We start from the raw sequence: 25,797 nt of genomic DNA, 5'->3' as shown, positions 1-25,797 counted from the left end.
ACGACTAAGAAATAAAACTATTGTTTCCTTATTTATGTCTCAATGATCTATACATCTCACTAGTATTTAAGCAAGAATGATCATTCTAAAACTTAAACTAATACATGCATAACAATCAAATCATCTTAAGAAAAACAACTATACAATGAACTATGATATGAAATGCAATGGCAGGTCCATTTCTGAAACTTTTGGGTAGCGTACCTACGTAGGTTCTCACAAGGAATGTGCCAAAACACATAACACTCTGATTTTTCCACTCAAGTTTGCTAACTCCAGTGTGTAGTAGGCACACGTTTCCTCACAATCTCAATGACAATCCAAGGAAGCCGAGGTCGATCAAACACATCTACCACTTACTATCACACCAACCTATTCCTAATTGAGCTAGAGATCTTTATTAGGTGATACGGGGCGTAGGTGTTGGTTAAAGAAGGAAGCTGAAATGGATATTCAAAAAGACAAGTCTGAGAAAGTAGGGTCTTCATATTATGTAACTAGAGAAAACCTTGTTCTTTTGCTTCTACAATTTATTTCCATCCTTAGCCTTTTTATTTTGGCTTTTTGACTCATTTTATTCTATTTTTGGAGTTTTTCTTTTCTTTTCCTTTTTTTTTTTTCTTTGGATGGAAACTTCTTTTCTTTTTTCTTTTTTTCTTTTTTGAAGCAACTAACTAATTTTTGTTTACATTTCTCTTCTCTTTTCTTCACTCATCCCATTTCTCAGACTTATCCAGATAGGTAGGCTGATTTTATTTATTCTTTTGTTTTATTGGGTATAAGGATTTGTGGTTTGTGAAAAAGCTAATGAAAGTCTCAGTGGGGCGATAGCGGATACTAAATTTCATATAGGTATGAATTTCTGGCTATATCGATCCAAAGAGGGGCCTAAATTCTCGCTTAGGATATGGTATGGTGATCAAGCAAGTGGATGTGTGATTTCTCTACTCGGATTTGACTTCTCCTTTGTATCATCACTCAAATATTTCACTCTTATGAGGCTTTTAGGCTAGATACTCACAAGATATGTATTAAGTACTTTAACCTAAGTCTCAGAAAAATACTGCCAAGTACAATCAAAGATGCTCATGCAAGATGTTCCTGAAAAGATGCAATGACTATTACCTACGTATTAATCTATGTTTCAAAAATTAAATCCTAATTCAAGTACTACATGAGATTTCTAGACTAATATCATCATGGAGAAGGAAACAATACCATTATCACTAAGTGCTTAGTATAAACAATATAACAATATATAAACAATATATATAAACAATATTTAATATTTTATAAAGAAAAGTGCATAATTTACATCCTAAAAGTGCATAATTTTTGCAAATGTTTCTATCTCACCCCCAAACAATCGAACGCTTTGCCTTCAAAGTGTAAAGAGATAAGGAAAGAATTTACCATAGAAACATGGAAAAAATTGGCAGTACCTGTAACATAAATATTATAAAAATGATATGATAACATGAAACACAATTAAATTGTTACGTACGAACTAACACAAACTCTATTGGAGTAAACATGACAACCAAAGGGTGGCAAAAAGATTTGAAATTAAATACCAAAATACGCCACCCCCAAACAAAATTGGAAAACTATTTTTAAGTTTGAAAATTTTTGTTTGGCCTATACTCTAGAAAGTTGGTATTGTACGAAAACTTGGGTCTTTTAAAATCAGATTCCCTTGACTTAATGTGATATATGTGTATTAACATACAGTTTCCCATATATTAATAATCTAAATAATTGTGGATCTTTCCATAAATAGTTAACACGGAATGTACCATTAAACAGAATTAAGCACCAAGATTTCCTATGGCATGGCTTAATAGAATGAGAGTGAATTCTGATGGATCTAGAACCTAACCGAGCATAAAGTTTCTTCTTTTTCTTTGAACGAAAAGGTGTTCAAGTGAATGATCTTGAGAAAATGGATGGTTGTGGAAGATATGTAGGGTATGGATAAGTTTTAGATTTAAGGAATGGAAAAAATGAGTGCGTGGTTTTAGCATAAAACTTATTGGTGGCATGGGTTGGTATTAGCACACATCTGAAAATGAAGGTATCAGGTGGCTCTTTAGGTAGTTCTTGAGAGGGGGGATCATCACAGGCTCTTAGAAACTCATTGAATTCCTCATCTAGGTTGTTCGCATCCGTATAATTATGGTATTCATCTCCATCTTTGAGGAATTCATCTATCTCATCTATTGTGAGGTTCACTCCATCTCTCATAGGGTCAGAAGGCAGGGTGGAAAATTCTGTCTCTAATTTAGTTCTGTTCAAAGAGTCAAAATTGTGATCTTTGTCTTCTTCCATAAGATGGCTATCTACTAGTGTGGGGACGAGATCGTCGAAAGCACTAATGTGATATACAGAACTCTCAATAGACTTAACTTCATATTCTACAGGAAAACCTAGTCGTCTCTGCTTTTGTCTAAATATGTTAACTTCCACAGAAAGATTTCCAAAAGAAAGAGTTATTGAGCCATCCCGGCAATTGATTTGGGCATTAGCGGTTGCCAATAAAGGACGCCCTAAGATGATGGGAATGAAATCATGAGGAACTTCTGTGTCAAGAATAACAAAGTCGGCTGGATAGTAAAAATCATGCACTTTAAAGAGAATGTTTTCAACTACACCCTTAGGATACGTAATAGAACGATCGGCTAGCTGCAAAGTCATTTTGGTTGGTTGAAGTTTTATTAGACCCAGTTGTTTATATAAATAAAAATGGAGTCAGCTAACACTCGCCCCAGAGGTCTAATAAAGTAGTTGTTATGAAGGTATCACCTAAGGTGCATTATACAGTAGGACGACTAGGGTCCTTGTACTTAACAATTCTGTTATGTTCAGATAAAGAGGGATATTGTTCAGTTAAGAAAGCTTCATTGGGTATGTTGGTTTTCCTCTTCTTCGTGCACAACTCTTTTAGAAACTTAGCGTGTCCAGTTAAACTTTTTATAGCATCTAGAAAAGGTAGGTTTATAGTCAGATTTTTAATCACTTCCCTAATCTCATCAAAATTTTCATCCTTTTTAGACACAATTAGTCTCTCGGGGTATGGTGGTTTATCTCTATATTTAGCAATATTATTAGTCTTTGCTTTATCTCTAGCCTTTTTCCATCTAGGTGTCCATATTGGAACCTCTACAAGTGTAGGGTCTTCAATTTCTATTATTGGGTCTTGTAATATTTTCCCTTTTGGTTGTGGTTTAACTGGTACTTCTACAGTTGTAGGGTCTTTAGTTTCTATTATAGTATTTGGTATGGTATCATTTTTAGTTTCCGGGAGAACTTTAGGCATAGTCACTTGGTTATCAACTACTCGCCCTGAACGAAGGGTAGTGATTGCCTGTAGGTCCCCTTGGTTTATATTACCATTACAGTGAATATTGTTTATTTCAAAGGCGGTGTTTGTTAACTTAGGAGTAGGCACTGCTTGACCTGGAAACACGCCGGTTTGGTTATTATTTTGGTTAGAAGACATGTCAATAACCTTTTGGCACAAAGACTGCATCATTTGCATCGTTTGTTTCATCATATCAGAGTTTTGATCATGCTGATCTTTCATCAAGTTGGAGTTTTGTTGCATAATTTGATTTTGTTTCTCCAACAAGGTCACTACTACTTTGTCTGTAGATGGTTATACTGGAATTAAAGCTTGTTTAGTGTTCATATCTTGATGTTGATAGTTCTGGGTCATGGGCACTAAACCTCTATTATGATTACCTAAGTTTTCTTGTCCTTGATGTTGAGTTAACTGGTTGAAATTTAATGGTTGTGGTGGTGGTTGTGCATAGACAAGGATAATAGAAGTCGGAATGCTCAAGACTAAAACAAACATTACAACGATTAGATTTAATGTTCATGACTGGAGTGGGTTGTTGTTGAACAGAGATGGCATCTACCTTTTTAGTGAGGGCATCGATAAAACTTTTAAGCTCAGAATCATGTTTAACCTCAAAAGAAGAAAGAGTGGAGCGGGAAGAGTCGTTACCTCCCCAATTATTGGTCCACTTAGATTTATCTTCAAAGAATGTATAAGCCTCCAAGGCTCCTTTACTAAGAAAACTACCCCCAGTCATGATATCTAGGACCTCCTTATGACGATGTAAAAGCCCCTTGAAGAAGGCACGAACAAGCATGTCATTCTCAAGATTATGATGCGGGCATTCAATGAGAAGATCAGTGAAACGATTCCAGGCCTCTGAAAAGGATTCATGAGGATTCTGGTGGAAGAAATGAATCTTTTAAAGCATTTCATCTGTCTTCAGTGGTGGGTAAAACTGTTCCATGAACAATTGAACAAGATTAGCCCATGAGTCCATAGAGTTTGGACATAATACAAACAACTGAAAGGTTAACCAATCAAAACAGAGAAAAAAATATCCATACTTATACTGGAGACTCCTGATAGATCATGGCTATTCCTATAAAAAGTTTAGAGCAATTGGAGTTCTACAAACCCTTCTTACCGGCTGTTGTTCCAAAAATTAAGTGTTTGCAAAATGGCAGAAACATACTGGAAACACTCCACTAGTTAGGAACTCAAAACAAATAAAAACTCATCATATTTTTACTAAAAACTCCTGACTTATGATAGATACTCTTGTAAAATGTTTAGAATTTTTGGAACTGCGTAAGTAACCTTACTCGCCTGTTTTTCAAGAACTTATGGTTTGAAAACTGAAATGCAGCACTGTAATGATCGTATTTGTTCACAAGGTAAAACAATTAGGAAATATCTCACAAAATTACAGTAAATCAAAAACACCTTAAGGATTATGCCTGAAAATTTTCAGAATTTTTCAAAATTTACAAATACCTTTACTGTAGTGTTTTCCTCTGTGAATCCGCAGCCCCTATGCCTAAAATAGTGAACAGTTCCGAAAATTCAAGAAATAAGAATGAAAAATTAAAAGGGTGGGTGGGTAGAGAATGGGGGATTGCCCTTTGGATTCAAGCAATTGAATTCTTGTCTTGAACGAGATTAAGATGGCAGCGACACCATTTGATAACCCATAAAAACTCAATTAGATTACTCTAACTTCATTCTTATGGTATCAATTATTTATTTCCTACTCTCATATATATATTCATGCAATATATAGAGTACGGAATCATTCCACTATTAACTCTCTAGACTTAAACGAAATCAACTAATCAAATACAAAGAACAATGGTGAGAGTAATGTGTGATGTGAAATTTCTATTCTACGATTATACGATGGATTCAAATAAATCTAAATTAACTAAACTAATAAAAATAGGGTTTTGATGGAAGAGAAAGTTATAGAGAAGAGTAATCAATCCACCTAATATCATTATACTATCATTCCTAACACAAGAACAATAATAACAAGTCATAATTTAATAACTAATTTAAACTTTATAAATCTAATTTTAACAATAGTCTAAGAATCAAAATGAAGATAACCTAATTTATGAATTTAAAACAACTAAAACTAAATAAGAATTTAATCAATAACTAAATTGAAATGAAAACTAATACTTTATTATAAAACTAATAGTGATTCTAAATAATAATCTACTTTGTTCTAACACTAATTAATTAAAGGTAAAAACTAGATCTAAAACAAGCTATTATAACTAATTAATGGAGTCTAACCTAATTTTCTAATCTAGATCTCGGTAATCTTAAGAGCTAAGTCTTCTCCATGCAAATGGAGGAGACCAGATCCACTTTTTCGTGCATGAGCTGAGGAGCCATGTTTTGGGCAGGAAAATCGAGCCCAAAACCCAATTTCTTCAGTCCACAGAGGCCTTTTCAGCTGGATTTAACTTCCACAGACTTTTCGCCCACTTTTGCTCCTCTAATTAGGGTCAAAACTTAGACCATTGGAAAGCTCTTTCTGAGCCGGTCGTTTTGACATAAGGTAGGCCCAATTCTAAGGTCTGAGTCTAAAGATACGGCCTTCGGAAGTTCTGCTGACTTTTATGTGTTGTTTCTGCCCGCGTTGACTTTGACTTTTCAGCTTTTACTAGGCTTTAAAAAAAGCTTTTTCTCCTTGAATCTTGGCCTTTAATCACCAAACTTCTTAGCAACCAACCCTTGCCCCTTTATCTCGCAAAAGGGGCGCATTTCTGCACATATTCGACTCCATTGCCTGAAATACATAAGAACACGATAGCAGTACTAACTCTTACTTATTAATCACATAATTGGTCAAAAGCGATATTGTTAAAGGGGTTAAAACTATAGTTTTGGGATCTTATCACTAATGCTAAGTCCGTGACCATACCATCCATCTTTGAAGTAAATTGTCCACCAAATTGCTAGTTTAGCTTTGCTAAAATACTCCATTCATGGTCTCTTTTTTTTTTTTCGATAACGACTCCGTTCATGGTCGTCACTTACTGACATGCGCTCTTTATATGTATGAGATGAATGGTATATGGAATGTGTATATGGATGATGGATGATAGTCGTTGAACAAAACAAAATCGTATCGAAACCTAATTATCCCTCAATGAGTAAAGGATAAGTAGGATATCATTCCACTTTTAAGTGTATGTTATATGAAGGACAGGACTAGAAAGGGGGTTTGAGGGATTAAAAACTATGATTATAGATATTGTAAATTATTTAACTAAACTAAACTAAACTGTTGAGAATTTATAGGAGAGGGAATTCAAGAGATTAGAATCCACCGATACCTTAGATCTGTGACTTTTGGTTTCGTGGTTGTTCTCACAAGTAGACTACAATTAGGCAATCGAGCGAGTGCCAATGCCCTATTAGACGAAACATCATTAACGAATAACTCTACTTAAGGTTGTTCCTATGTTTATGCTATTAATATCTTCTTTCCTTTTGTGTAAGCTCGGGCATCCATTCAATGTATTACCAAGAGCAACATCAAGGAGTACTTCCTAATAGGGCAGCCACTCCCTAAGCTACCCCTTAAGGCAAACACAAAGAATACTTCCCCTAGGCAGCCACTCCCTAAGCTGCCCCTTCTAGGGCAACACAAAAAATACTTCCCTAACTCAAAATAACTACACTACTAGAAGAAAAGTAAAGAACACTAGCATGATATTAATATTGCAAAACATAAACCTTATTCTATACTTCCATCCCCTGGTGTAGGCAATGAGACTAATAACTTAAAACATAAAGAACTAACCTGATTGGAGAATACCATGAACCAGAAGAATCATCAAATCTTAAGCACCGGCTTCATCTTCTCCCTTGAAGGAGAAGATTAGCCTTCCATAAAGAAGGAAGAACACGAAGAACGAGAAGAAAAAGAGTCGAAGAACATAAGACTAGAGGGACTAATTTATTAAGACTCGTCTAGTTAAAACCAAATCTTTTATTATTAATCTCTCTCTACCTTAAATTCTGGAGACAATAATATAAGCGAATTGGTGAGTTTCATGAGGCACTTAGGTTCTCTATTTATAGGGGTTATAATGAGTTTTAGAAACATCCCAAACCGTGGTTTGTTTCCTAAAACAAATCAACTTCTTTCAAAGTCCAACTTCGTTTCCAAAACTATGAAATAAGTGGCTACAGTGTCAGTTCATGCGTCTGAATGCACGATCCTTGCGTCTCAGATGCGAGCGTCGTGTCTGGATGCACGATCCTTGTGTCCCGTGATGCAAGAGTCTATTTTTCCTCTTTTGCTCCATCCTTCTTTCCTCTTTTGCGGGCTTTGGTCTAAGCAATAAATCCTTTTGCCTTGGGCTTCCATATAGGCTTTAAAATAGGTCCAAGTCGCATCTTTAATAGCTTCAATTCCTTGGCCTTCTCCATGATTGTCCACGAGCTTCCCATGTGATCCTTAATGCTCCAAATTGCTTCATTTTACCCCCTTTTCAATAATATCTACAAGACTCTTTTTTTCACCTGTAGAATCATAAAATATAACTTACAAGCACTGTTAGTCCACAAAGATGGCTAAACAAGTGATATAATCGAGGGTTAAAATGCACTTTTTGAGCACTTATCACAACCCCTAACTAGCATTTTGCTAGTCTCTTAGCAAATAAGATAAAAAGAGATAAGTGATCAAAATCACATCCTAATAACAAAAATAAAATTCTAACTCACTTTCGCAGGCATCGCGATTGCATTTACCATATGCAACAAGACTTTAAACATTTAAGCTCCCCAAAAAAGACGAGTTATAGTCTCGTGAGGGTTTTCAAGTAATATACCCACAAAATTAATCAATAACATGTTCAAGAATGATAGTATTTTTCAGAGAGAGAAATTCCTTACCCACTTAGTGTTTATTCCAACAGACGATCTCCATTGCTAACTATATTGCTGCAAAGACTCAGATTATGATGGGAGATAGTAAAAATTGACAAAATTCTCAATCGAGGCTTATGTGTGTACTCAATCAATCTCCTATACTCTCATATCCAATAAACGGAATCCCTAGTTTACCTTTAGACAGATACATTAAACTTTCAATCCTCACTGGTCATACTCTCAGAAAAGAATCTCTCAGAAGATGGTCTATTATTTTACCTCACGTATGTGGGGAAAAGAATAATGAATACGAACATCCCACATACTACTTTAAAAAATGGACTTCTGAATGAAAGTAGTCTCATGGAAAAAATGTCAATCACATATGAAGTGTCGGGTCCTTCACTTTAGCATCCTCTCACCTATTCTAGATTTCGTACCATACTATAGTGATAAGTCATGGGTTGTAACTTGGCTTGGGTATTGGTTTATGATGGAAAGGTAAAAAGGATTCAAAGGTTGTTTCTGAAAACACTAAGGGTTTTGCTTCTTTCTTTGAAAGATTTCTTCAAATTCTGTATTGCAGAGAAAATTCTTCCTTTGTCTTAGATTTTCCATCCATTCTGTTCAACTTCTTCTTTTCCTGTTCAATTTTTTTTTTTTTTTTTTTTTTTAGCTCAGTGGTATATCCCTTGATTAGTACTGGATATGCTTATTTTCCACTAGCTTCTTTCACTTAGAATAAAATGATGGTATTCATTATATCTCTCTGCTATTTCCTTGCAATCTTCCTTTTGTGCTCTTTCTTCCTCCTTGTACCCCTCGTATTCTCATAAACATATGGGTATGGCTGATAAAGATTTTGGGTTGTACTTCTTGTCTGGAGTTGGGTAAAGGATAATTTTGAAAGGAATGGCTTGATGTAAGGCTCAAAAGGGTTTAACATGATGGTCCTACTAGGTGGGATAAAGCCTGAATGGGTTCACTACTTGACTTATCAGAATGATACTCTATTTTGAATAGACTACAAGACCTAATGGCTATCTCCCCAGTTGATGTCACTTCATGATTAACCAAATCAACGAATAATGAGACTATATTACAACGACATAAAGAACTGAAAGATGTTGCATCACAAAGACTCGGATTTTTCATAAGAACTCTCCAAAGAATGGGTATAAAGCTCAAGTCTCACGGGCTAAGTCTAAAAAAAATCTACTTCCAGTTTACTAGGGGTTAAATCTCTCTTCTAGCAAAAGTACACAAAACTGACCAAGTACTATGGTGGTGCCTTGATAAAGAATTCTATTAACAAGAACTATGTCCAAGCATAATAAATAGGATAAGCGGTAATGAAATCAATAATATCAACTATCTATCAAACTCAACACTAAACAATATAGAATCTATATCCCAAACTCATCATTAAAATTCATTTTTCTCATGCTACTAATATAGAAACAAAAATATTTTTGTTTTTGAAAACTAATTTTCGAAATTCATTTCTCAAGTACACCCTCCCCCTACTTATGCATGTATTGACCTCAATGTATAAAGAAGTAAATGAAATGGATTAGAAAAAGGTAAGATATTACCATTGATGCCGAATATCAATATTTTGATCTTTCTCTGTCATATAAAGGTTAAGCTCACAAAATAGAGAAAATCAAATACAATTAGGTCAAATCAAAATTAATCCTCATAATCAGCATTAGTCCTCATAATCATGTATCAATTTTATTTTAGGTCTTTTTACGTCAGATCCCCAAAACGCAATGTGAGTCTTTTAAAGTCAGATTCTCAAGACTTTTTAGTCCTTTAAAGTCACTTTGTAAGGATTCTTCCGATCTCTCTCAGCAAGTGATTGACAAAAGTATACCTTGTACCAACAATTTTCTCTTAATGACTGTAACCCATGACAAGTTTCAGAATGGCAATTCTTACACCAACCTACATTATGCACTCTCCTCAGCTCTTACATGCAAATGAACTTTTACCGAACCCTACACGAGCGATAGAAATAATCTTCCTTTGAAGGTCAATGGGTAGTAAATCCCACAAACTAATAGGTGTTGATGATAAGAGCCCAAAACTGTAGTTTTAACCATTTAACAATATTGTTTTTTGACCAATTATGTGATTAATAAGTAAGAGTTAGTACTGTTATCGTGTTCTTATGTATTCCAGGCATTAGAGTCAAATTTGTGCAGAAATGCGCCCTTTTTGCGAGATAATGGAGCAAGGGTTGGTTGCTAAGAAGTTCTTTGATTATAGGCTAAGATCCAAGGAGAAAAAGGTCATTTAAAGCCCGGTCAAAGCTAAAATGTCAAAGTCAATGCGGGCAGATATAGCACAAAAAAGTCAGCAGAACTTTCGGAAGCCGTATCTTTGGACTAAGACCTTGGAATTGGGCCTATCTTATGTCAAAACGACCGACTCGGAACGAGCTTTCTATTAGTCTAAGCCTTGACACAATCAAAGGAGTATAAGTGGAATAAAATTCTATTGAAGTCAAATCCAGTTGAAAACCACTCTATGGACTGAAGAAATTGGGATTTAGGCTCGATTTTTCGACCCAAAACATGGCTCCTCAGCCCATGCACGAAAAAGTGGATCTTGTCTCCTCCATTTGCAAACACAAGACTTAACTCTTGAGCATCTAGTTTTTTACTTAGTAATTATCCAATAACTTGTTTTAGATCTAGTTTTTTACTTCATAGAATTAGTTTTCCATTCCAATAAATTAGTTAGAACAAAGAATGAATATTAATATAGTGAGAGTTTAGCATATATATAAATATATTAATATTTATATATATGCTAAACATACAACCAAAGTGGAAAAACTTGTATTGTTTTAAAAAAAATGGGGACCATTGTTGTGGAAAACGGCTGCAACAAAACCTAAACTATATCATGATACAGTGAACCTCTTATTTCCTAGAATAGGAAAAAAACCCTCGGACAAGTTTCCTTATCTTGTTCAATAGAAAGTTTTTTTTCACTTAAGGTAAAATCCTCCATTGTGTACAGTGAGAGTTCTTGAGTGGAAAAACCTTGAATGAAATATGAATTCTCTTGTTTTGAATAGCCAAAACTTCCCATCCCTACAAACAGCAACCACAGCGGCTCAGATACAAAACCCCACACAAGTGGTGGATAGAGATAGCATTCAAGAAGCAAATGGAGCTAACTTAAGAGGACAAACACGAAACTGGAATGCACTTTTCCATGGAGAAAAAGGAGGTACACTCGAAACTGGGCTTAAACAGTTTAACCTGGACATGGTTGAAGGAGTTGCGCAAGTCCCAGAGGAGCTAATTAAAAAATGTCGGACATTATGGAAAGATTATGTTGTGGGGTTTTTCTTAGAACAGAAACTTCCATACCCTGTGGTCAGAGATTTCCTCAGGAAAAAATGGAAAACAAAGGGAGACTATGAGATGGTTGCGGATGCAAACCTGTTTTACTTCAAATTTACCAATGAAGAAGACAAGAGAAAGGTGCTGGAAATGGCACAAATATACATGGCGGGGAAGTGTTTCATTGTTACCCAATGGAATCAAGATGTTGAAAAGAGGAAAAATACAAGAAAAAGGCTATTCCGATTTGGGTAAACTTACATAATGTGCCAAAGGACTTGTGGAATGGGGAAGGCTTGGGATTTCTAGCAAGCAGATTGGGGAACCCGGAGGATGGATGAAACCCATTTTGAGGAAAAGATTAACTTTTGCGAGTTAGTGTGTTAGTAGAGATAATCGAGTTGCCTAAAACCTTTGATATAGATATGGGTGTGCGGTGACATTAGAACGATTTCGGTGGAATATGGTTGGATACCCAAGCCGTGTATTTGTTGTAAGAAGTTCGGGCACAAGACTGCTGGTGTTTTTGAAAGGTAACATAGGAGACAATGAAAGACGAGAAGGAGGTGATGGACGACAATTACATCACTATTCCTGAGAGTAGCACACTTAGGAATGAATCGAGGCAGAAATCACAAGCCTTGCTGAAGCTGCGCTACGGCAAGCCCCAGAGGAACTATCAGCAGATAGAGAGTTGACAAATAGTAACACCAATGAAGAAAGAGAAACAAGGAACCTAGATAGTGGTACTGAGATGATACAAAGTGCTACGATCTTGTGATAGAAGAGAGGAGATGGTTAGCACCGGGCAACCTGAGAGAAACAATATAGGGGAGACGATCTGATGGTAGCTATGAACAAGGTGAACAAGGTGAAAGAAAGAGGACCGAGTATAGTGGGAGATTGAATAGAAAAGCAGTGATGAGGTTAGTGAGATGGACCAAGGGGTTCGGACAAGGCCAGTTAATGAAAATGAGCAAGATACAGAGATACCAGAACCTGCAAGTGGTATAGAAATTGAACAGGAGCATAATAGAGTGGAGACAAATGAAAGTAGGGTGAATACTCCAGAGGTGGAAGTGGGAGAATACGAAAATGCCTTAGTGCCTTATGTGGAGATCACACAAGGTATTGAACAAGTTATAGGGTTTAACCCTCTTATGTGCTATGAGGAGGAGCACGACGAATATAATAAAATCGATGAAAGCATAAAATTTGGGGGAGTTGTCTGATGAAGTAGTGTCTGATGAAGAAACTGAATACTTCAGAGACAGAAATCTGATTCCTTTGTCCGAAGAACCTCATACGGCCGCTAAAGGTGGAGTAGTGACTCGAAGTCAAGGAAAACAAACCCAATCAGTCATTGGAAAAAAAAAACAACAAGGAAGCAAAAATAGGGGGAGACCCAAGGGAGCAAAGAACAAAAAACACCGTCACTAATGATAGGCCCTATATGCGTTTGGAATGTGAGAGGAGCGAATGACCTTTTGAAAGCAAAGGAAATAAATAAGGTGAGAGTTGAAAAGAAGTTATGTTTGTTTGGGATACTCGAAACAAAAGTGAAAGAGGGGAAGTATGATGGCATAAGGAGCATTTGATGTCCTACATGGGAGCATGAAAATAATTACGAGAAAGCTTTATCAGGCAGAATTTGGGTATGCTGGGATCCTTTTGTGGTGAAGGTAAAGAAATTAGATATGACCGAGCAATTCATTCATTGTAAGGTTGAATACCTACCAAAGGCGGAAGATCTTTTTCTTACAGTGGTGTATGCGAGCAATTCTTTTCAAGAAAGGCTAGCATTGTGGAAAGATGTGATAAGGCTGCGGAACTCAATCACAAAACCTTGGTGTGTAGCAAGAAATTTTAATAACATCAGAACAGCGAATGAAAGAACAAGGGGTGAGTCTATGCATCCAAAAGAAGCCCAGGACTTTATACTCTGTCTTCAGAATGCGGGGTTAACGGATATCAATTCCAGTGGATTCTTTTACACATGGTGGAATAAATCTGTGGGTGTGGCAAGCATTATGTCAAGAATAGATAGATGCCTAGTAAACAGTTTGTGGATGAAGGAATATCCAAATTCAGGGGCTGAATTCTTACCTCAGGGAGTTTCCGACCACTCCCCCATGCTTCTCACATGGACTGATTTTAGTCGGTCCCCGATTCCGTTTAGATTTTGTAACTTTTGGGTTTATCAACCGGAGTTCAAAAACATTCTAGAAGAAGTCTGGAATACAAGGATATATGCTAATCCTATGTATGTTCTAATCCAAAAACTCAAGATGCTTAAGGAGAGGATCAGAACTTGGGCCAGGAAAAACTTCTCAAATTTACATGAGAGAGTTATAGCCGCAAGGTAGCAGTTAAGTGACGCACAGATTCACCTCCAGAACAATCCATCGGATTTAGGTTTGGGAAGATGTGAAAAACAGGTCTATGCAGAAATATATTGATCTAGCAAGAGCGGAAGCAATAGATTTGGAACAGAAGACTGAAGCTCAATGGATGACAGAAGGGGATAGATGTTCAAGTTTTTTCTTTAACTCCTTGAAGGAAAAGGCAGCCAAGAAAAGTATATGGGCAATAGCGAATGATAGTGGTGATACAGTGCATGGTCAGGCAGAAATCGCACAGAGCATAGTGAAATACTTCACTCAGATGTTAGGTATTACAGCGCCACTGGTGAGTGATAGAGATTTTTTCATGGAGCTGAATGTTAGAAATATTGTTGATTCAGAAATGAGTGCGATGTTGGAAGCTGAGGTGACTGACACAGAAATCAGGGAAGCCTTGTTTGAGATGGAAAACAACAAGGTGCCAGGACCAGATGGGTACAACCCATTCTTTTTCAAATTTTGCTGGGATACAGTAGGGGTGGATGTTGTGAATGCTATCAAAAATGTCTTTAGAACAAACAAAATGCCTCGGGGAACAAATGCTACATTTCTATGTCTGATTCCAAAAGTGGCTTCGCCAGCTAAAGTTGAAGATTTCAGACCGATTGCTCTGTGTAACACGATTTACAAATTTGTTTCCAAAGTCATCACCAATAGGTTGAAGATGGTGATACCAGTGCTAGTACACTACAATCAGTCAGCGTTCATCCCAGAGAGATCTATACAGGATAATATCCTTTTGTCCCATGAAGTTCTGAGAGGATATGATAGAAGACATGGAACCCCAAAATGCTCTATAAAACTGGATATAAGGAAGGCCTATGATATGGTGAGTTGGCAGGCTATCTTGTACATGATGGATAGATTCCATTTCCCATCCAAGCTGAAAAAGTGGACTCAGTTGTGCATCAGCACACCTTCTTATTCTGTCCTCATAAATGGCTCGCTTGAAGGTTTTTTCCCCGGAGGTAGAGGTTGAAGGCAGGGGGACCCCATGTCTCCATATTTGTTTGTGCTTATAATGGAAGTTCTTGGCTGCCTAATCAGAGAGAGTGTGGAAAATAAACTAATCCAATTCCATCATAAATGCAAAATGAATCAACTCATGCATTTGGCTTTTGCGGATGATGTCCTAATCTTCTGTAAAGGGGAAGTGAACTCCATATATGCTCTCAGACATTGTATGGTGGAATTTAGCACAGCTACTGGGCTACAAATAAATTCACAGAAGACTACTATTATGACTGGTGCCATGGGACAACAGGATGGTTTGGTTTTGGCTCAGATTCTAGGTATTGAACTCGTAACCCCTCCAGTGCGATACCTAGGACTTCCTCTCATCTCAGCTAGGCTTGGAATCAGAGAATGTCAACCACTGATAGATAAGGTTACAAGCAGGATCAAGGACTGGAAAGCTAAACTGCTCTCTCATGCAGGTAGATTGCAACTCATATTATCAATGCTTAGCTCATTACATGTTTATTGGGCCAGAACATTCATATTACCAAAAACAGTTCTAGAACATGTGGAAAAAATGTCATGAATTATCCGAACAAAGAGTGGAACCGATATAAAGAGATGTGTGCATCAAGCGAAGTCTAAGAACCATATGCAAGACAAAGGAAGAAGGTGGGCTGGGGATCATGAATATGGAAGTATGGAACAAAAATGAGCTTGAATTCTTGTGGTTTGGTATTCAAAGTAGCGGCGAAGGAAAGTAGTATTTTGGTTAAAGAATGGGTATGGAAGAATCTTTTGGCCCAAAAATACTTGTGGACTATGACAATCCTGCAAGACCGCTCATGGTCATAAAGGAACATACTAAAGAGCGAAAAAAGAATGAGAGAGTTTATTCGTACTCGATCACCAATGGGAGAGATATTAGTATGGCACAATTTATGGTGTAATAGTAGCCCTCTCTTGTTCAATGCACAAGCGATTCTTAGAAATTCAGCTTCCAATAAATGCCACAGTGGATCAACTCTTATCATGAAGGTGATTGGAATGAAGTGGTACCGATAATCGACATCCAATGTAATAGGCTAATCATTCGAGAAGATATCTTGAATACAAGAATCAACAAGCATCTAGTTCAAGATCGAAATAAGGGCCAGTGGAAACCTCACCAAAAGGAAATTCACATCGAATGAAGAAGTGCATATGAAGCTCTATACTTAATCAGATAAAAAAAGAAAAAAATGTAAGATGGTAGAGGCTTGTGTGGGGCAAATTGGTTATACCAAGACACTCCTTTACCTCTTCACTTTGGCACTTTTCGTTCTTTAATAGTTTGTCAACAAAGCAGGATAGGTAGGCCTCATTCCGGTGCACAAAAATCCTCTCTTTCTCCTCCTTTGCTTGTGCAATCAAAGTAGAGAATTTTCAAATCACTGATTTTTTAAAACTACTTTGCGTTTACTCAAAGAGATCATCAATGGTATAAAACAGCTCTGGGAATTATGACCGATGGCGTAAGCTCAAATAGGGAATTTGGTCATCATCTAATGCGATTATGTAGAGGATCCAGTTTAGTGGTAGAAATTTACAAGGTCTACATTTGTAAACCTCGCAGTTGATAGGATATGGAAAGAAAGGAATGGGAGACGCGTTTTAAGAGTAAGGCTAGACCAGCGATAGTGGTCTTGAAGAAAATACTCAGAGATACAAAGATGTATGTCCAGATGCAAGCAGCTGAGATTGAAGATCTGTTGGAAGCTAGAAAGCTTTGTCACCATCGGGAATTCAAGATCAAGTTTAGGGAAAAAGGGAAGGGAGGCGTTTTAGAGTGCAATTGGCTCCCACCGGAGGAGGAAGGTAAAGCTAAATGCAGATGGAGCTTTGGAAGCTAGGCTTTGAATCCAGCCATGGAGGTATCATCGAAAAAGTCAAGGAGGATGGGTGTTAGCAGCCTATCATCGGGAAGTGGTGACATGCAAAGCCGTAATCTACCAGAGTGAAAGCAATCGCGATTGGACTCGAGCTATGCTATGATCTAGGATATAATAAGGTGGAAGTTGGAACTGACTCCCTTATAGCAGTGAATATCATCACTAAAATTGCAAAACCACCATGGACTTGTTCGAATTTAGAGGCCTTGATATCAAAGCAAGCTGCGAAACTCAGCTATTGTTCTTTTGCGCATGTTTTTAGGGAAGCTAATAAGCCGGCAGACTTACTTGCAGGGCTAAAGACTTCTGTCTGTAATGACTTAGTAATGTTTATTCCTCCCCTAGATAGGGATTTGTATAGACTCATTAAGGAGGATGCTTTAGGTACTATCTATGTAAGATTTGGTTAATTAATACAGGTGAGGGTCAGCCTAACCCTAGCTTATCAAAAAAAAAATGAATATTATTTAGAATCAGATTTAGTTTTATAATAAATTATTAGTTTTTTATTTCAATTTAGTTTATTGATTCAATTCTTATTTAGTTTTAGTTGTCTTAAATTCATAATTAGGTTGTCTTAATTTGATAATTAGTTAATCATCATCTTAGTTCTAAATTAGTTTTAAATCTTGTTTTAATTCATTTGGAATCATTATTAATATTGCTCAATTAGATTTAAAAGTTTAATCATTTATTCAATAATAGGTTGTTCTATGTGTTCTTGTGTTAGAAATGATAGTGTAATGATTCAAGGCTAAAACCTCCATTAGAGGGGTTTGAGGAAGCCTTGATGAAACTTGATTTCGATTAGCATAGAATGGATCATAATATTCTATTCCATTCTAGAAAGTAATTAGTTCACCATAAGAATGGGTTTGATTGCTTCACATGCTAGTTGTTAGTTTGTAGAGATTACCATGAACAATTAGGGATTAGAAAGACCCAATTGTTATGTGAAAGCATTGCAATTCGGATTACGACAATTCTTCGTTAGTAAATTAAGTCAAGTTAAGGTGGAATCAAATTCCCCTAATTCTTTATCTAGATTCGAACCTTAGTATTTTAATTGCCATCTTATTATTTAAAACATTTCGATTACGTTATTTTCCATCATTGTTAGCATAATTATATAATCCGTACTCTCATCGACTTTGATAGAACTGATCATCTTAGTTAACGTGAATTCTAAAGAAATAGGAGTGGAACGAATTCTCTGCTCCAACTTATTGTAATAGCATCGAGAGTAGAAAACTTTGATATATAGAATAGAAAATAGTTTAGTTTTACTTATGTTTGAGTTTCATCGCTTATGCGTAGGTAATACTATCTTTTTACCTTTTATCAGGTGAACACTTAGGTTTCCATCTCAAAACTGATCTCTCAACAACATGCTTACTTCCTATAGACATTTTATACTCGGTCTACTAGAGTGATGAGACTTTGACTCCGGCGCTTGCAACTCCTCTCAGTAGAGGATAAAGTTATGAAAATCTGAGGGCCCGACTATCAGTGGCACTTATACTAATGAGATCCTAAGGATTCAAGCTTATGACGCTTGGCTTCTTCATGCAAAAAACTTAAACTATACAGAGTAACAGGTTCAGCAAGACATAGAACATAATCTTTAAGGTGTGTACGTAACTTACCCCAATTTTCCACTTTAATAGTGGTCTGATAAACCGGATCTTTGAGAAAAACGGCCTCCACGTCTCCAGTATGTAACTCCAAAAAAGGCTTCAGTCGATAAGCGTTGACTTTGAAACGAGTCCTTCTTTTTATGTCTTCTACTTCAATAGCTCCAAAAGGTGTGACATGTCTTACTACAAATGGTCCCATCCATCTAGATCTCAACTTTCCAGGGAAAATTTATAGACGAGAGTTGTATACCAGAACCTTCTGTCCAGGTTCAAATTTTTTCTTCAGAATTCTTCTATCATGTAATGCTTTAGTCTTATCCTTGTAAATCATTGACTTATCATAAGAATCACTTCTCAATTCCTCTAATTCACTGATCTAAAGCTTCCTCCTTTCTCCTACATGATCTAGGCTGAAATTCATCTCTTTCAGTGCCCAATAGGCTTTATGTTCTAACTCAACAGGTAGATGACACGCCTTTCCATATACCAGGCGATAGGGTGACATCCCTATGGGTGTTTTGAATGTTGTTCTGTATGCCCATAGTGCATCTTGGAGTCTAAGAGACCAATCTTTCCTAGAAGGATTAACTGTCTTCTCCAAAATACTCTTGATTTCCCTATTCAAAATTTCTGCTTGACTATTAGTCTGAGGATGATATGGTAAAACTACTTATGGCAAAGTATGGACTATTACTCCATACTTTGCCATAAGATTCCCAAATATATGGTTACAGAAGTGAGAATCGTTATCAATGATGATGGCCCTCGTTGCTCCAAATCTTGGTAGAATGTTCTTCTTCAAAAAGTCCACGACGACTTTATGATAGGCGGTTGATAAGAGCCCAAAACTGTAGTTTTAACCCCTTAACAGTCGTACTTTTAGACCAATTATGTGAATAATAAGTAAGAGTTAATACTGATTACGTGTTTTTATGCATTTCAGGCTTCAAAGTCCATTATGTGCATAAATGTGCCACTTTAGCGAGATAAAGGAGCAAAGGTCGGTTGCTAAGGAGTTCTGTGATTAAAGGCCAATTTTCAAGAGGACAAATCCTCTATAAATCCCGGTCAAAAGATGAAAAGTCAAAGTCCACGCGGGTAGAAATAGTGCACAAAGTCAACAGAACTTCCGAAGACCATATCTTTGGACTCAGACCTCGGAATTGGGCCTATCTTACGTCAAAACGACCGGCTCGGAAAGAGCTTTCCAATGGTCTAATCTTTGACCCAATCAGAGGAAGAAAAGTGGACGAAAAGTTTGTCAAAGCCAACTCCAGCTGAAGAGGCCTTTTTGGACTGAAAGAATTGGGTTTTGGGCCTGATTCTCTGGCCCAAAACATGGCTCCAAGCCCATGCACGATTTTGGATCTGAAACATATAAAAACAAAGAAAAGTTTAGTTCTTAGGGATCTAGTTATATTTAGAAAACAAAGAAAAGTTTAGTTCTAAGGTTAGATTAGAATAGCTTATAGATCTAGTTTTAATGGTTTTTTAATTAAGTTTAGTTCATTTCATTTCTTGTTTTAGATTAAACCTTGAAAAATATTGTTATTCATTGATTAGATAAATAAATTAGTATTATTATTAGTCATTTCGATTTTGTCAATAGCAGTTATAGATCTAGTTAAAATTCTTGTTGTTGATCATGTCTTAGTTATTAATTAGATTTCAATTATTGTTTGTTAAATTAGTAAAGTTGGAATCTTGATATTATGTTTAGTTTAGATTCATATGGAAATGATTGCAGAATGATTCTCGGCTAAACCTCCATTAGAGGGGCTTGAGAAGCCTTGATGAAAGCTTGATTCCGATTATCGTAGAGTCATCGTAATTTCTATTCCACTCTAGAAATGATTAATTCACCATGAGAATGGGTTTAATCGTTCACATGCTAGTTATGAATTGATAGAATTGCCTTGTGTAATTAGGGATTAGGAAGAACCAATTGTTCTCGTAGCGATTCATTCGATTCGGATTCTGACGATTAAATTAGTTAGTAAGTTAAGTTGAGTTAAGGTAGAATCAATCCCCCTATTCCTTATCATAGAATCAACGCAAAGATTCAAAAGTTAATTAGTCGTATCTTGTGGGTAGTTGCATCATAGTTTATAATTCGTAAATCTCTCATTAGACTTTAGTTAAGATTATTTATACTTAGAGAACATTACTATGTGAAAGAACTAGGAATGGAACGAACTTCCTACTCCACTATATCTGTTCAATAGATAGAGAGTAGAACAATCTTTGATAAAGTAGGCACGTAAAATCGTTTAGTTTTACTTACGTTTTGAGTTTTATCGTTCATTTCGTAGGTAAAACTAGCATTTTTACGTTTATTAAATGGCGCCGCTGCCATCTTAGTTTCACTTTCGCATTGTTTTCATAGTATAAGTACTCTTCTTAAAGTCCCATTTCACCCACCCACCCTTGTTCGATTCTAACTGTGGTTGTCTTTTTCAAAGATTAAACTTCCTCGCAAAAATTGCACGAGTACACTGCGCCCAAAGAGAGACGACTTAATTAAAGTTCTCGGAAGTTGAGCGACCAGCGCCTAAAACAGAGCCGACCAGCCAAAACACTCAACTTCTTCGAAGTTTACACCGAAAGCACTCGCCAAAGTGGCGCACTGCGCCCTTAGCTGATTTTTTCCGTTTCCACAAGTTTGTTTTGAACCCGATTTTTCAAGTTTTTTTAGGTGTTCTAACTTGTTATATACACTAAACACGCATAAACAAGATGCTATTCATAAAAGCGAAGCAAGGACCTTGTCAGGTATTCCTTTCTTCCACACCTCGCGTCTTACGTTTAGAGGTTTATACTAGAATATCGATTGTTTGGAGGTTGTCGTGTTTAGTTAAGTTTGGTCTTAACCTTGTATGAGATTAAGGTCCGGTCGAACAAAACACCTAACGTAATTACACGGCAACGTCAACAAGCACGCCTATCTAGTATACCACTCATTGCACCTCTAGCTACTATTCCACATACTCTACCCCGACCAATGCCCGACGAAGAAGAGACTCCTCTCTCGGACTTTTATAAAGCCTTGGCGATAGCCCCAAATCTTGCATCGTTCTTGCGGACCGATGGGGGATTTCGAATCCCCAAATATTTTAATTTGTTACCCGTTTTCCATGGTTTAGACCATGAAAAACCTTATCGGCATTATGCATAGGATTGAACAAGTTCTTACAACATTTCACCATCCTACGGTGAGTCTTGAACAAATTAAACTTCGGTATTTCCTTCACTTTAGCCGATAAAGCGGCATCTTGGTTAAGCGGCCAAAGCCTAATTACGTGGATTAAGTGGGCTAAACTTGTTCAGCTATTTATGGAACATTTTTACCCACCCCTAAAGACGGATGAGATGCTTTACAAGATTTATTTCTTTCGACAAAATCCTCATGAATCATTTTCAGAGGCTTGGAATCGTTTCACCGATCTCCTTATAGAGTGTCCACATCATAACCTAGCGAAAGACACGTTAGTTCGTGCCTTTTTCAAAGGACTTCTACATCACCATAAAGAAGTCCTTGACATAATGAATGGGGGTAGTTTCCTAAGTAAAGGAGCCTCGGAGGCTTATAAATTTTTAGAGGATCAAACTAAGCGAAATAACAACTGGGGGGGTAGTGACGATATCCACCACTCCGCTAGTTCTTCTAATACGGTTAAGGCCGCCGATATGTTTGAGATAAAACACGATCCTAAGCTTAAAACTCTAATCGAATCACTCACTAAAAAGGTAGAGGCCATTTCTGTGCAACAAAAGCCTATCCCCGTCATGAATGTAAATTCCAATCCATGTAGTTTCTGTTGGAGTCCTGAGCATCCCGACTCCCACTGTCCTATAGCCTATGAACATGCTTGTTCTATTAATAGTGAACCTAACGCCCCTTGGAGACAAAATCCCAACTTCGGTTGGAGAAATAACCAACAAGTCACACCTCCAGGGTACAATAATCAATATGTTAGGCTAACGCACAGTTATAACCAAGCTCCACCACGACAAGGACAGAGTCGTGGTAATTATAATAATTATAACAACCAAGCGCAACCTCGAAAAAGTCAAGCACAAGGTCAAGGTAGTTATAATAATTATAATGCTAATAGAGGTATCGTTCCGGTAAATAATAACTATCACAATCCACCCATAAATAATCAACGCGAGATAGTTCCAGTCACACCACCCGTGACCACTACACCCACCCAACCGGATCGTCTTGACACCTTCATACAGGTGAGCCAACAACTTTTCCAAACCATGGCTCAATCTAACCAACAGCTTCTACAATCCGTTAATAATTTAAGCCAACAGTTGGCCCAAGATAAAGCCCAACCCAAAGGTGTGTTTCCAGGTCACGAGATACCTAATCCTAAAACAACAAACACAGCCTTTGAGGTAATCGGTAATACTAGTAATGAAAATGAAAACGTAGGTGAGCTAAATGCCATCACCACTCTCCGTTCTGGCAAAGTGGTTGATAATAAAGTAACTATGCCTATAGTTACCCCACCAGTAGCCCCTACACCTGCTACTTTACTAGATACCAAAATAGAAACTCAAGGGCCTACCACGGTAGAGGTACCCGATTCTGACACAACCTAAGAAACGAAAAGCCAAGGTTAAACATCCAGTGATACATATGCTAAATATAGAGAGAAACCACCGTTTCCACAAAAATTAGCCATGTTAACTAGGGATACAAATTATGAGGAGATTAGGAACGTTTTCAAGAATCTAACTATAAACCTTCCCTTCCTCGAAGCTATTAAAAAGCTACCACACCATGCTAAGTTTCTTAAGGAGTTATGTACTACTAGGCGTAAGACCAATATACCAAAAGATTCCTTTTTAACAGAACAATTCCCAACTCTGTCTGAACATAACGGAATTGTTAAATACAAGGACCCTGGTCGTCCTACTATATAATGCACCTTAGGAGATTCCTATACGACGACCGCGTTATTAGACCTGGGGGCTAGTGTTAACTTACTCCCATTTTATTTGTATAGACAAATAGGTCTAGAGGAGATGCAACCCACTAAAATGACGTTGCAATTAGCTGATCGGTCTATTAAGTATCCTAAGGGTGTGGTTGAAAACGTGCTGGTAAAGGTTCAAGATTTCTACTATCCGGCTGATTTCGTCATCCTCGATCTGGAAGTTAAACTAACGACATCGTCCCCAATCATCTTAGAATCCCTTTCCTTTCGGCAACTGCCAATGTGCTCATAAATTGCCGCAATGGTTCGATGTCCATGTCTTTTGGCCATCTTTCATTGAAGTAAATGTGTTTAAACCAAAGACACCACGATTACCCGATCGTCTATGGATGGAGAGGTTAGCATGATCGAGCTTCGCCGAGATTATTTCAACAACACGTTCCACGATAATCGAGATTCCCAAATTTCTTTCCTTTGAAGGTTCGGACTCCAACGTTTTAATCCCTACACTAGTCGATACACATATTATGGATGAGGACGAGATAGATGACTTTCTCAAAGATATAGAGGAATACCATAGTAAGGTGGATATGACCAAGCTAGATGAGGAATTCGATGAGTTTCTTAAAGCAGGTGATGAGTCACCCTATCAAGAACTACTTTGCACAACATCCGCCTCGACTCCCCTCCTTCCACCCTTTCAAAGGAATCTCGAGTTTGCACTCGATCCTTTTGTTTCTCCTTTGCTTCATAATTTTTTAAATCCTCCTAGCAAACAAATATTTCAGAAGGACAAACCATTTGACACCTTCATTTTCAGAATTGAGACAGTCCCTACCTACACCATGAATGAGTTTTGTACTAAACCCACATCCTCATTTTTTCCATGCTTTCCTTCTACAACTTATCCATATCCACCATATCTTCCACAACCATTCACTTTTCCACACTTATTCACTAGGACACCCTCTCGCGTTCAAAGATGAAAAGAAGGTGCATGCTAGGTTACGTTATAGGTTTATCCGACTTAAACTTTCATTTCACTAGGTTGCGTCATAGGAAATCTTGGTGCTTGATTGTGTTTGGGTATGTTTTTTGTGATATTTATTTATGGAATGATCCACAACTATTTCGGTTGTTGATATATGATAAACTACATGTTCATACATATGTTTAGATACAATCTCGAGTATCTGACTATAAACGACTCAATTTTTGTGTTTGGTGTATTTCCTTTCATTTCCAGATATTGGTGAGTGCACCATTAAGGTAACCGGGCCCTCCCTATTAAGTGTGTGGCTGTAAGTACCGGATTCTAAGTCCACGTTTAACATAATTCACATTTTAAACTCATGCATGTTTTCTCGGTTTTTGAGTCATGTTTCTCTATGGGGTGAATTATGTTCTTATTACTTATTGTTTTTCTATATATTAATCCATTTATTAAATATATATATATATATATATATATATATATATATATATATATATATATATATATATATATATATAATATATATATATTAAATAATAAACATAGTAATCTAGGAAGTCTCGGGAATCTGACTTTAAAATACCCACTTTTAAAATAAAAAAAAAAACAAATTTTCTAAACTCTGTTGTAAAAAATTTGTTTGGGGGTGGGGTGTTCGTGTTTCCGTCCTAAAATTTTTTATGTCCCATTAGAGTTGCTTAGGCCATTTAATTGTATTCCGATTCGGGTTGACATAATCTATGAATTTAGAGTTCATTCGTTCGCATAACTTACATCATGCACGCACTTTGAGGCGTTTTCCACTATCTCATATGTCATCCACGGTCGGAATAGAGTGTTTTATGGATCATTGGATTGGTAATTCTCTCCTGATCATTTCTTTATCTCATTCGCAAAAATCGGACCGGTAACGAAGCGGCAATGTTAGTTTGAAGTCGCGCTAAAAATCGACAAAAATTCGAAAAATTCGAATTGGGCTTGGGCCTAACTCGCGCACACCGGCAGCGCACCTGTGCCCCTTTGTTTCCACCAACAGTCGTGAGTTTTCAATTCCAAACCGCCATTGACAAACATCCAAGCTTCAACCCTAAACCAAAAATTAAAATTAAAAAGAAAACTAACTACACCCACGCCAAACATCCAAACCCACTCCAAATCTTCTCAAAACCGTCCCACCACCACCTCCATCAATTTACAAAACCAAAAACCACCGAAAAATCCAAATATTGGAGCTGCCGCGCCACCACACCACCACCACCATTGTTTTTTTAGTGAGGTTGTCCCTCATTGCTTCCCCCTACCTTATTAAAACCCCTTTATCAAAACTTC

At 37.0% G+C, this 25,797-nt stretch overlaps 1 non-coding gene across 1 annotated transcript; it reads right to left on the bottom strand.

Annotated features, from left to right (window-relative positions):
• Window positions 1-21,894: 21,894 nt before the first annotated feature.
• Window positions 21,895-21,998, bottom strand: LOC147497689 (small nucleolar RNA R71). Its single transcript, XR_015197299.1, has one exon. It is a non-coding gene; the product is annotated as a small nucleolar RNA R71 (small nucleolar RNA).
• Window positions 21,999-25,797: the final 3,799 nt, after the last annotated feature.

Source organism: Coptis chinensis, chromosome 5 (genome assembly GCF_015680905.1).
Source record: "Coptis chinensis isolate HL-2020 chromosome 5, ASM1568090v1, whole genome shotgun sequence".
In the NCBI taxonomy this organism is placed as follows: domain Eukaryota; kingdom Viridiplantae; phylum Streptophyta; class Magnoliopsida; order Ranunculales; family Ranunculaceae; genus Coptis; species Coptis chinensis.
Note: the sequence above shows the minus strand (reverse complement) of the source record. Positions and strands in the feature narration are given on the sequence as shown.